The sequence below is a fragment of the Stenella coeruleoalba genome, assembly GCF_951394435.1.
Source record: "Stenella coeruleoalba genome assembly, chromosome: 5".
Lineage (NCBI taxonomy): Eukaryota > Metazoa > Chordata > Mammalia > Artiodactyla > Delphinidae > Stenella > Stenella coeruleoalba.
This window is the reverse complement of record NC_137150.1, coordinates 48617799-48630149: the sequence shown is the minus strand read 5'-3', so window position 1 is coordinate 48630149 and position 12351 is coordinate 48617799. Positions and strand designations below refer to the sequence as shown.

Below are 12351 nucleotides of genomic sequence, written 5' to 3'. Positions count from 1 at the left end.
CAGACTCTTACCCTCAACAAACCCTTCCAGGCAGCACATAGAAGATTTAGCTAGTGCTAATTCTGTCTCAACTGATTAGGGCAATAGTAGTAAGACATGAACTCCATGAACTTGCCGAACCATGAAACAAAGCCCTTGCCGAATCAGCAGATACTTACTGAGTACCGACTGCTACTATGGAGAACGCTTGCCTGTCTTATGCATCGCAGCCAGGTGCCAATTCCATTACATTTCTTTACATGGCTTTACTATGACCATTCATTAAAGTCAATACAATTTGAGTTTGGCCAACCCTGAATTTAAGCAATTATATATAGAATACTTATTGCACGTATGCTGCATGAATTCTGGGATTATATTCATTAAGATAAATTAATTTTTAAGTAACTGCTGTATTCGGTAAGTTTTTACATTTGAAAGGTAGATCAATAGAATTAAATATTTCTATAATTCTGAGAAAAATAAATTCTTAAAACTAGAGGGAGATATTCTTAAAGGTTTTTCAGTTATAAAACAATCCTTAGTAGCTTCACATATTCACTGTTCTAAGTATCCTGTATTAATGTGAGTGCTGCAAAGCATGTTAATGCGAAAGTGTAATTCACTTGTCCTTAAGTATATTTTCAGTGTTTTAAAATAATAAATGAGAAATCTTTTTTAAAATTAGGAAGGCCAAGAGAGCTGCCCCAAAGCATTTCATGATCAAATACTTTTAGCAGAAAAACTAGCTGTGAGAAGAGACATCACGGCAGTTTTTCATTGCTATAGTTAGAAGTGTGAAAAAAGTCTATTTTTATATCCTATAAGAAAAAAGTTTTTAAAAATTATATAAATGTTAATTGTATAAAATAAAAATAATTGTATTGGTATTCAAAATACATTTGTTAATTGAAATAAAGTTTAAGGTAAGACTAGATGCATAACTGGCATAAAATATTTGACTGTTTCTAATTGTAGATACATGTATTTCCTGAGAAGATTACACGGGAATTCTAAAATTATCCGAGCACTTATCTCAAGTGGAAGAAATAGTTACATTTAAAATATCTTCAACCCACATGTGCAGCATGGTCATTTATAACAGGACAAATGACATTACTCCTTAAAATCTGAGCAGCTGATATCACCTTCAGCCCCTATCCCACATCTTCTACAAGGCTCTGCCCAATCCTGGGGATTTCATCTTCGTGGGTGCTCGGGTTCTGAGTTTACGCCACTGTGGGCCTCCCAGTCTACTCCCTTAAGCTTTTCCCTCCTCTCTGCTCTACAGACGCAGAACGCAGTCCACTTCCCTCGATATCCATATAAAACCACTAACACAAGGTAACACGTGTGTGTAGCTGACTTTACCAAGGTCTTGGCCGATTGGGGAGTGTGTGTGTTAAATACATCTTAAAATTGAACATCAGATTTTTCCACTGTGAAACAGTGCTTTGGGCAATTTTGACAATGCAGGCTCTGGCTTCTTGCTCTTTTCTTTTTTTTTTTTTTTAAAAACCTTCTCTCAGCTGCTACCCCAATAACTCTAAAGCAATTCTTCCCACTTTATTTTGCAGAGACCACTCTAGCCCCTCTCCCTGAGTCCGCTCTTAGCCTTTCCTCAGTGGGCCTTTGACTCTGGTCTCTTCATATCTTCCTCCCCAACTCCATCTTTGCTGAGGGTAGGGGAGTTTAGAGATTTCTACTTGTTTGAATTATACCACTAACATCTCACTTTAGAAGGCAGCTAGACTTAATTTTGGTTTTAAATAACAATAAGCACTTTCCCTGTTATACAAGCACATTATAAATGAGTTAGCACCATAGTGGCAAGTAGTATTGACAACAAAGACAGTTAATACTGAAGCACTTGGTAGTGGCCCTAAAATATATTTCACTTTTACTGAAGGCACATGCTTCAGCACTCTTCTAAATGCATCTAAATGCACATTCCCTAGAAAGTGTTGCTGATGACAGATGGCTTGCATGTGCTTCCCTCACCTCCTATTTCTTTTCACTGTGGAAGCTCATTGTCGTCAGATCCACCCATGTCTTCTTGAAATGAAAAGTTCTAGGTCTATTTGCAAGTATTATAATGAAAAGGGATAAGCCTCTGTCATCAATAAGCAAGTAGAAATGATGTAACTTCTTTTCTTCTTGAAATCAACATAATTTAAGTGCTACCACAGTTTGTATACATTGTGTTCACTTTCTTCCAAAGATTGTGAAGCAAAACCCATTATATATAAATCTGTACATAGACTAAACTGAAATTCTAGCAGTGCTCAATTGAACCGAATTTTAGATATTTCACTTAGATCTTTTTAAAGAAAGAGTGAAGAAATATTAAAATGAGATGTTTTTCATGATTATCATTGATTGTTCCTCAATTTTTTTCCCCCAAATTTTCTACTCTGTCATTTCATGGTCCATATCTCGTGACAATTTTTTTGCATACAGTTATCTGCAGTAATGGGAGGCCATTAAAGTAAGAATGGGGAGTAAATGTATAGCTGTAACACAGAGAAGCAGGTACTTAATCTATTTAAAGATAATGAAACACTTAATAAATTTATATAACAACTTTGAAATGACTATTTCAAATAAACTTCCTTTTAATTAAAAAAACTAAAGCAAGGCAGTATTTACTTATTTGGCAAATAAATCTTTACTTTACTGTCAAATAAATCTTTACTCTTTAGTAACTTCAGCCAAATAAGAAATTATTAGCTAACATACTGTTAGTAATGAAGCCAATAAAATTTATAGATAAATCTAAGTATTTCTTTATACATATTTATTTTTCCCAAGTGTATCATGTTTGTTTGTTTGTTTGTTTTCTTTGCGGTACGCGGGCATCTCACTGTTGTGGCCTCTCCCATTGCGGAGCACAGGCTCCGGACGCGCAGGCTCAGCGGCCATGGCTTACGGGCCCAGCCGCTCCGCGGCATGTGGGATCTTCCCGGACCAGGGCCCAGCTGCTCCGCAGCATGTGGGATCTTCCTGGACCAGGGCACGAACCCGTGTCCCCTGCATCGGCAGGCGGACTCTCAACCACTGCGCCACCAGGGAAGCCCAGTATCATGTTTTATAGTATACCCAGTAGTAGGGAGGAATGTATACCCAGTAGTAGGGAGGAATGCTGTTGACGGTATTTACACAAGAATAATACAAGAATATTTCCTTACGTCTTCATTGTTCATTAGACCCATACAGAACCGTATTCCTTTTAAGATAAAATTTTCCCTTTATTTTTATGTGCAAACATGTTTTCTGAAAGTAACTAGCCTCAGTTTGGACTAATCAATGTGTAGATTTGTGTACTTACATCCACTGTGAAGACCTCTTGGTTTAGACATTGCTCAAAGAAGAACCATCCAAAGACTTTCTGTCTTTCAATTGCAGAAGCTTCTCTGAATGCAGGCTGAAAAACACATTGGACAACTGTGTCAGACTGTCTTAATTAATTCACCTTGCCTTAAATACGAACTCAGCTAAGTTGATTAGTCCTATTTCATGACAGAAATGCTGCCCTCTATATCCTCTACAGATAGGAGAAAAGACGTTAAGCCCCAGGAAAGTGCACCACAGTGTACATAAACCTGTCTCAGAGTTTAGCCTTTACTTTAATCCTTCCTTAGCCTTTAAGATGCTTTGTGGGCATTCAGTTAATGCCACTCTTCAATTTAACACAAAAGTAAAATACTCTGCGTATAAGTAATAAGGTTTTCTTTGATAGAAATAGAACTATTTTATATTTCCAACAGATTTTGAGTGGAAAAGTTCCTTTTGCAAGTAGGAAAAAGAAAGTTATTTTCCACAGAGCTGCAAAATTAAACAAAAGATGGCAGTATATTTAAGGAAGAAGCTTCTAGAATTGACAACTGTACTTTAATTCCTATAGACAGTGAAAGAAACTTTTCATAATCTGTGCGAGAGCTATGATCAATATAAAAGAGAAAATATGGAATTTTGAAATAGACCTGTTCTATTTACTAAAGAAACAGTTGAAACCTTGAAAAAGAATATCCATATTTTTCTATTTCTAACAATTTTACTGGTGGAAAGTACGAAATAAGAATACAGTATGAAAGGGCTTCCCTGGTGGTGCAGTGGTTGAGAATCTGTCTGCTAATGCAGGGGACACGGGTTCGAGCCCTGGTCTGGGCGGATCCCACATGCCACGGAGCAACTAGGCCCGTGAGCCACAACTACTGAGCCTGCGCATCTGGAGCCTGTGCTCCGCAACAAGAGAGGCCGTGACAGTGAGAGGCCCAGGAACCGCGATGAAGAGTGGCCCCTGCTTGCTACAACTAGAGAAAGCCCTCGCACAGAAACGAAGACCCAACAAAGCAAAAATTAATTAATTAATAAACTCCTACCCCCAACATCTTCTTTAAAAAAAAAAAAATACAGTATGAAAAAATTACAGTTGAGTTACAAGTAATGCTTTCGGCTTCTAGTGTGACGATAACTTGCTGCTTTGTTGACACACATTTTTAGCATTGGATATTGAGGTCATTATAAAAAATACCACATGGGACGTATTGACTGCATTTTAGGGTGATTGTTCATGAAGCAGTCATCAACAACAGGGACTTAAAATGACTAACTAACAGACCCAGTCAAGTCCCAGGCCCACCGTGTATGAACTGTACGACCTGGCCAAGGTATTAAGGTATTAAACTTCTCTGAGTTTCAGTTTCCTTATCTCGGAAGGGCCTCATAGCGTTTTTCTGAGATGTGAAGGTGACAAAATAGAAAAATTACATGGATAGCTCCCGCTGAGCACTAGCCATTGTATTAGAAAACTACATGACATGAAGTCCTCTGTTGAGGATCCACGGGAGACAATTTTCTCAGCCCACAGTACTAGGAATAATTGAGTTTTTCCCTGAGAAATCCGGCCAAAACAAAATCTCAAGAATCATGTAACGTGATTTATTTTTTTGCATTAACTGCTAGGAAGCTCAGGGCCAAATTTGTGGCCTGCTTTTAAGCATATATTTTAAAACTAGAAATTATCTACGGCTTCATCTTGTTTTTCCTAACATTATTTTCCTTTTGCCTTGATTTCTTTACTAAAGTGTTTTCTTATTGTATTATATGCATATTTTGAAGTTTCTGCCAACAACAGATTTTCATCACTCTGGTAGTCTTAAAGTTAGAAGAGGGACTTCCCTGGTGGTGCAATGGTTAAGAATCTGCCTGCCAGTGCAGGGGACATGGGTTCAAGCCCTGGTCCGGGAAGATCCCTCATGCCAGGTAGCAACTAAGCCCGTGCTCCACAACTACTGAGCCTGCGCTCTAGAGCCCTCAAGCCACAACTACTGAGCCCGTGTGCCACAACTACTGAAGCCCCCGAGCCTAGAGCCCGTGCTCCACAACAAGAAAAGCCACCGCAATGAGAAGCCCTCGCACCACAACGAAGAGTAGCCCTTGCTCGCCGCAACAAGAGAAAGCCCGCATGCAGCAACAAAGACTCAACGCAGCCTAAAACAAATAAATATTTTCAAAAAATTAGAAGAGCTTGTCCCTGAAAGGCTTGTTTATACTTTGTTCAGTGGGAACTTATAAATGCTTTGCTTCTATTCATACAACTTCCTAAAGGGTAATTAGGTTCCCAGCCAAGGCATAAGCACCTGTCTAACAGTGTAATAGCAGTGCTTGTTTCAATATGGAGTTACCGGAGACTTCTGGGAAGACGGCGGAAGAGTAAGACGCGGAGATCACCTTCCTCCCCACAGATACACCAGAAATACATCTACACGTGGAACAACTCCTACGGAGCACCTACTGAACGCTGGCAGAAGACCTCAGACCTCCCAAAAGGCAAGGAACCCCCCACGTACCTGGTTAGGGCAAAAGAAAAAAATAAACAGAGACAAAAGGATAGGGATGGGTCCTGCACCAGTGGGAGGGAGCTGTGAAGGAGGAAAAGTGTCCACACACTACGAAGCCCCTTCGCGGGCAGAGACTGCGGGTGGTGGAGTCGGGGAGCTTCGGAGCCGCGGAGGAGAGCACAGCAACAGGGGTGCGGAGGGCAGAGCGGGGAGATTCCACCGCAGAGGATGGGGGCCGACCGGCACTCACCAGCCGAGAGGCTTGTCTGCTCGCCCGCCGGGGCCGGCGGGGCTGGGAGCTGAGGCTCCCGCTTCTTCGGTTGGATTGGAGCGCCGGGAGAGGACTGGGGTTGGCGGCGTGAACACAGCCTGCAGGGCATTAGTGCACCGTGGCTAGCCGGGAGGGAGTTGGGGTGGGGGGTGTCTGGACTTTTTCTTCCCTCTTTGTTTCCTGGTGCGTGAGGAGAGGGGATTAGGAACGCTGCTGGCGGGAGCTCCAGAGACGGGCGGGCCGCGGCTGGAAGTGCGGACCCCAGAGACGGGCGTGAGACGCTAGGGCCGCTGCTGCCGCCACCGGGAGGCCTGTGTGCGAGCACAGGTCACTGCCCACGCCCCCCTTCCGGGGGGGCCCTGTGCAGCCCGCCACTGCCGGGGTGCCAGGATCCAGGGACAACTCCCCCGGGGGAGCGGGCGGCGCGCCTCAGGAGGCTGGCGACGTCACGCCGGCCTCTGCCGCCGCAGGCCCGCCCCGCACTCCGTGCCCCTCCCTACCCCCCCCCCCCCCCCCGGCCTGAGTGAGCCAGAGCCTCCGAATCAGCGGCTCCTTTAACCCCGTCCTGTCTGAGCAAAGAACAGACGCCCTCCGGCGACCTACACGCACAGGCGGGGCCAAATCCAAAGCTGAGCCCCTGGGAGCTGTGAGAACAAAGAAGAGAAAGGAAAATCTCTCCCAGCAGCCTCAGAAGCAGCAGATTAAAGCTCCACAATCAACTTGATGTACCCTGCATCTGTGGAATACATGAATAGACAACGAATCACCCCAAATTAAGGAGCCGTGTGGATGAAAGGCTCTTGGTGCTGCAGCCAGGAGTTGGTGCTGTGCCTCTGAGGTGGGAGAGCCAACTTCAGGACACTGGTCCACAAGAGGCCTCCCAGCTGCACATAATATCAAACGGCAAAAATCTCCCAGAGATCTCCATCTCAACGCCAGCACCCAGCTTCACTCAACGACCAGCAAGCTACAGTGCTGGACATCCTATGCCAAACAACTAGCAAGACAGGAACACAACCCCACACATTAGCAGAGAGGCTGCCCCAAATCATAATAAGTCTACAGACACCCCAAAACACACCACCAGACGTGGACCTGCCCACCAGAAACACAAGATCCAGCCTCATCCACCAGAACACAGGCACTAGTACCCTCCACCAGGAAGCCTACACAACCCACTGAACCAACCTTAGCCACTGGGGACAGACACAAAAAACAACAGGAACTACGAACCTTCAGCCTGCAAAAAGGAGACCCCAAACACAGTAAGATAAGCAAAATGAAAAGACAGAAAAACACACAGCAGATGAAGGAGCAAGATAAAAACCCACCAGACCTAACAAATGAAGAGGAAATAGGCAGTCTACCTGAAAAAGAATTCAGAATAATGATAGTAAAGATGATCCAAAATCTTGGAAATAGAATAAACAAAACGCAAGAAACAGTTAACAAGGACCTAGAAGAAATAAAGATGAAACAAACAATGATGAACAACACAATAAATGAAATGAAAAATACTCTAGATGGGATCAATAGCAGAATAACTGAGGCAGAAGAATGGATAAGTGACCTGGAAGATAAAATAGTGGAAATAACTAATGCAGAGCAGAATAAAGAAAAAAGAATGAAAAGAACTGAGGACAGTCTCAGAGACCTCTGGGACAACATTAAATGCATCAACATTCGAATTATAGGGGTTCCAGAAGAAGAAGAGAAAAAGAAATGGACTGAGAAAATATTTGAAGAGATTATAGTTGAAAACTTCCCTAATATGGGAAATGAAATAGTTAATCAAGTCCAGGAAGCACAGAGAGTCCCATACAGGATAAATCCAAGGAGAAATACGCCAAGACACATATTAATCAAACTGTCAAAAATTAAATACAAAGAAAGCATATTAAAAGCAGCAAGGGAAAAACAACAAATAACACACAAGGGAATCCCCATAAGGTTAACAGCTGATCTTTCAGCAGAAACTCTGCAAGCCAGAAGGGAGTGGCAGGACATATTGAAAGTGTTGAAGGAGAAAAACCTGCAACCAAGATTACTCTACCCAGCAAGGATCTCATTCAGATTTGATGGAGAAATTAAAACCTTTACAGACAAGCAAAAGCTGAGAGAGTTCAGCACCACCAAACCAGCTCTACAACAACTGCTAAAGCAACTTCTCTAGGCAAGAAACACAAAAGAAGGAAAAGACCTACAATGATGAACCCAAAACAATTAAGAAAATGGGAATGGGAACACACATATCAATAATTACCTTAAATGTAAATGGACTAAATGCTCCCACCAAAAGACACAGATTGGCTGAATGGATACAAAAACAAGACCTATATATATGCTGTCTACAAGAGACCCACTTCAGACCTAGAGACACATACAGACTGAAAGTAAGGGGATGGAAAAAGGTATTTCATGCAAATGGAAACCAAAAGAAAGCTGAAGTAGCAATTCTCATATCAGACAAAATAGACTTTAAAACAAAGACTATTAGAAGAGACAAAGAAGGACACTACATAATGATCAAGGGATCGATCCAAGAAGAAGATATAACAATTGTAAATATTTATGCACCCAACATAGGAGCACCTCAATACATAAGGCAAATACTAACAGCCATAAAAGGGGAAATCGACAGTAACACATTCATAGTAGGGGACTTTAACACCCCACTTTCACCAATGGACTGATCATCCAAAATGAAAATAAATAAGGAAACACAAGCTTTAAATGATACATTAAACAAGATGGACTTAATTGATATTTATAGGACATTCCATCCAAAAACAACAGAATACACATTTTTCTCAAGTGCTCATGGAACATTCTCCAGGATAGATCATTTCTTGGGTCACAAGTCAAGCCTTGGTAAATTTAAGAAAATTGAAATGGTATCAAGTATCTTTTCCGACCACAACGCTATGAGACTAGATATCAATTATAGGAAAAGATCTGTAAAAACTACAAACACATGGAGGCTAAACAATACATTACTTAATAACGAAGTGATCACTGAAGAAATCAAAGAGGAAATGAAAAAATACCTAGAAACAAATGACAATGGAGACACGACGACTCAAAATCTATGGGATGCAGCAAAAACAGTTCTAAGAGAGAAGTTTATAGCAATACACTCCTACCTTAAGAAATAGGAAACATCTCAAATAAACAACCTAACCTTGCACCTAACGCAATTAGAGAAAGAAGAACAAAAAAACCCCAAAGTTAGCAGAAGGAAAGAAATCTTAAAAATCAGATCAGAAATAAATGAAAAAGAAATGAAGGAAACGATAGCAAAGATCAATAAAACTAAAAGCTGGTTCTTTGAAAGGATAAACAAAATTGATAAACCATTAGCCAGACTCATCACGAAAAAAAGGGAGAAGACTCAAATCAATAGAATTAGAAATGAAAAAGGAGAAGTAACAACTGACACTGCAGAAATACAAAAGATCATGAGAGATTACTATAAGCAACTCTATGCCAATAAAATGGACAACCTGGAAGAAATGGACAAATTCTTAGAAATGCACAACCTGCCAAGACTGAATCAGGAAGAAATAGAAAATATGAACAGACTGATCACAAGCACTGAAATTGAAACGGTGATTAAAAATCTTCCAACAAACAAAAGCCCAGGACCAGATGGCTTCACAGGCTAATTCTATCAAACATTTAGAGAAGAGCTATCACCTATCCTTCTCAAAGTCTTCCAAAATATAGCAGAGGGACAAACACTCCCCAACTCATTCTACGAGGCCACCATCACCCTGATACCAAAACCAGACAAGGATGTCACAAAGAAAGAAAACTACAGGCCAATATCACTGATGAACATAGATGCAAAAATCCTCAACAAAATACTAGCAAACAGAATCCAACAGCACATTAAATGGCTCATACACCATGATCAAGTGGGGTTTATTCCAGGAATGCAAGGATTCTTCAGTATACGCAAATCAATCAACGTGATACACCATATTAACAAACTGAAGGAGAAAAACCATATGATCATCTCAATAGATGCAGAGAAAGCTTTTGACAAAATTCAACACCCATTTATGATAAAAACCCTGCAGAAAGTAGGCATAGAGGAAACTTTCCTCAACATAATAAAGGCCATATATGACAAACCCACAGCCAACATCGTCCTCAATGGTGAAAAACTGAAAGCATTTCCACTAAGATCAGGAACAAGACAAGGTTGCCCACTCTCACCACTCTTATTCAACATAGTTTTGGAAGTTTTAGCCACAGCAATCAGAGAAGAAAAGGAAATAAAAGGAATCCAAATCGGAAAAGAAGAAGTAAAGCTGTCACTCTTTGCAGATGACATGATACTATACATAGAGAATCCTAAAGATGCTACCAGAAAACTACTAGAGCTAATCAATGAATTTGGTAAAGTAGCAGGATACAAAATTAATGCACAGAAATCTCTGGCATTCCTATACACTAAGGATGAAAAATCTGAAAGTGAAATCAAGAAAACACTCCCATTTACCACTGCAACAAAAAGAATAAAATATATAGGAATAAACCTACCTAAGGAGACAAAAGACCTGTATGCAGAAAATTATAAGACACTGATGAAAGAAATTAAAGATGATACAAATAGATGGAGAGATATACCATGTTCTTGGATTGGAAGAATCAACATTGTGAAAATGACTCTACCACCCAAAGCAATCTACAGATTCAATGCAATCCCTATCAAACTACCACTGGCATTTTTCACAGAACTAGAACAAAAAATTTCACAATTTGTATGGAAACACAAAAGACCCCGAATAGCCAAAGCAATCTTGAGAACGAAAAACGGAGCTGGAGTAATCAGGCTTCCTGACTTCAGACTATACTACAAAGCTACAGTAATCAAGACAGTATGGTACTGGCACAAAAACAGAAATATAGATCAATGGAACAGGATAGAAAGCCCAGAGATAAACCCATGCACATATGGTCACCTTATCTTTGATAAAGGAGGCAGGAATGTACAGCGGAGAAAGGACAGCCTCTTCAATAAGTGGTGCTGGGGAAACTGGACAGCTACATGTAAAAGTATGAGATAGATCACTCCCTAACACCATACACAAAAATAAGCTCAAAATGGATTAAAGACCTAAATGTAAGGCCAGAAACTATCAAACTCTTAGAGGAAAACATAGGCAGGACACTCTATGACATAAATCACAGCAAGATCCTTTTTGACCCACCTCCTAGAGAAATGGAAATAAAAACAAAAATAAACAAATGGGACCTAATGAAATTTCAAAGCTTTTGCACAGCAAAGGAAACCATAAACAAGACCAAAAGACAACCCTCAGAATGGGAGAAAATATTTGCAAGTGAAGCAACTGACAAAGGATTAATCGCTAAAATTTATAAGCAGCTCATGCAGCTTAATAACAAAAAAACAAACAACCCAATCCAAAAATAGGCAGAAGACCTACATAGACATTTCTCCAAAGAAGATATACAGACTGCCAACAAACACATGAAAGAATGCTCAACATCATTAATGATTAGAGAAATGCAAATCAAAACTACAATGAGATACCATCTCACACCAGTCAGAATGGCCATCATCAAAAATTCTAGAAACAGTAAATGCTGGAGAAGGTGTGAAGAAAAGGGAACCCAGCTACACTGTTGGTGGGAATGTAAATTGATACAGCCACTGTGGAGAACAGTATGGAGGTTCCTTAAAAAACTACAAATAGAACTACCATATGACCCAGCAATCCCACTACTGGGCATATACCCTGAGAAAACCCTAATTCAAAAAGAGTCATGTACCAAAATGTTCATTGCAGCTCTATTTACAATAGCCCAGAGATGGAAACAACCTAAGTGTCCATCATCGGATGAATGGATAAAGAAGATGTGGCACATACATACAATGGAATATTACTCAGCCATTAAAAAGAAACGAAATTGAGCTATTTGTAATGAGGTGGGTAGACCTAGAGTCTGTCATACAGAGTGAAGTAAGTTAGAAAGAGAGAGACAAATACCGTATGCTAACACATATATATGGAATTTAAGAAAAAAAAATGTCATGAAGAACCTAGGGGTGAAACAGGAATAAAGACACAGACATACTAGAGAATGGACTTGAGGCTATGGGGAGGGGGAAGGATAAACTGTGACAAAGCGAGAGAGAGGCATGGACATATATACACTACCAAACGTAAGGTAGATAGCTAGTGGGAAGCAGCCGCATAGCACAGGGAGATCAGCTCGGTGCTTTGT

At 40.7% G+C, this 12351-nt stretch overlaps 1 protein-coding gene across 8 annotated transcripts in view; it reads right to left on the bottom strand.

The window, feature by feature from the left end:
- SAMD7 (sterile alpha motif domain containing 7) overlaps positions 1-12351 on the bottom strand; it is a 63891-nt gene that overhangs the window by 30481 nt on the left and 21059 nt on the right. For all 8 annotated transcript variants that reach the window (XR_013828436.1, XR_013828437.1, XR_013828438.1 and 5 more), the window contains one exon: positions 3308-3403. The gene's annotated coding sequence lies outside the window, so the exon portion shown is untranslated. The remainder of the gene's footprint in view (positions 1-3307; positions 3404-12351) is intronic.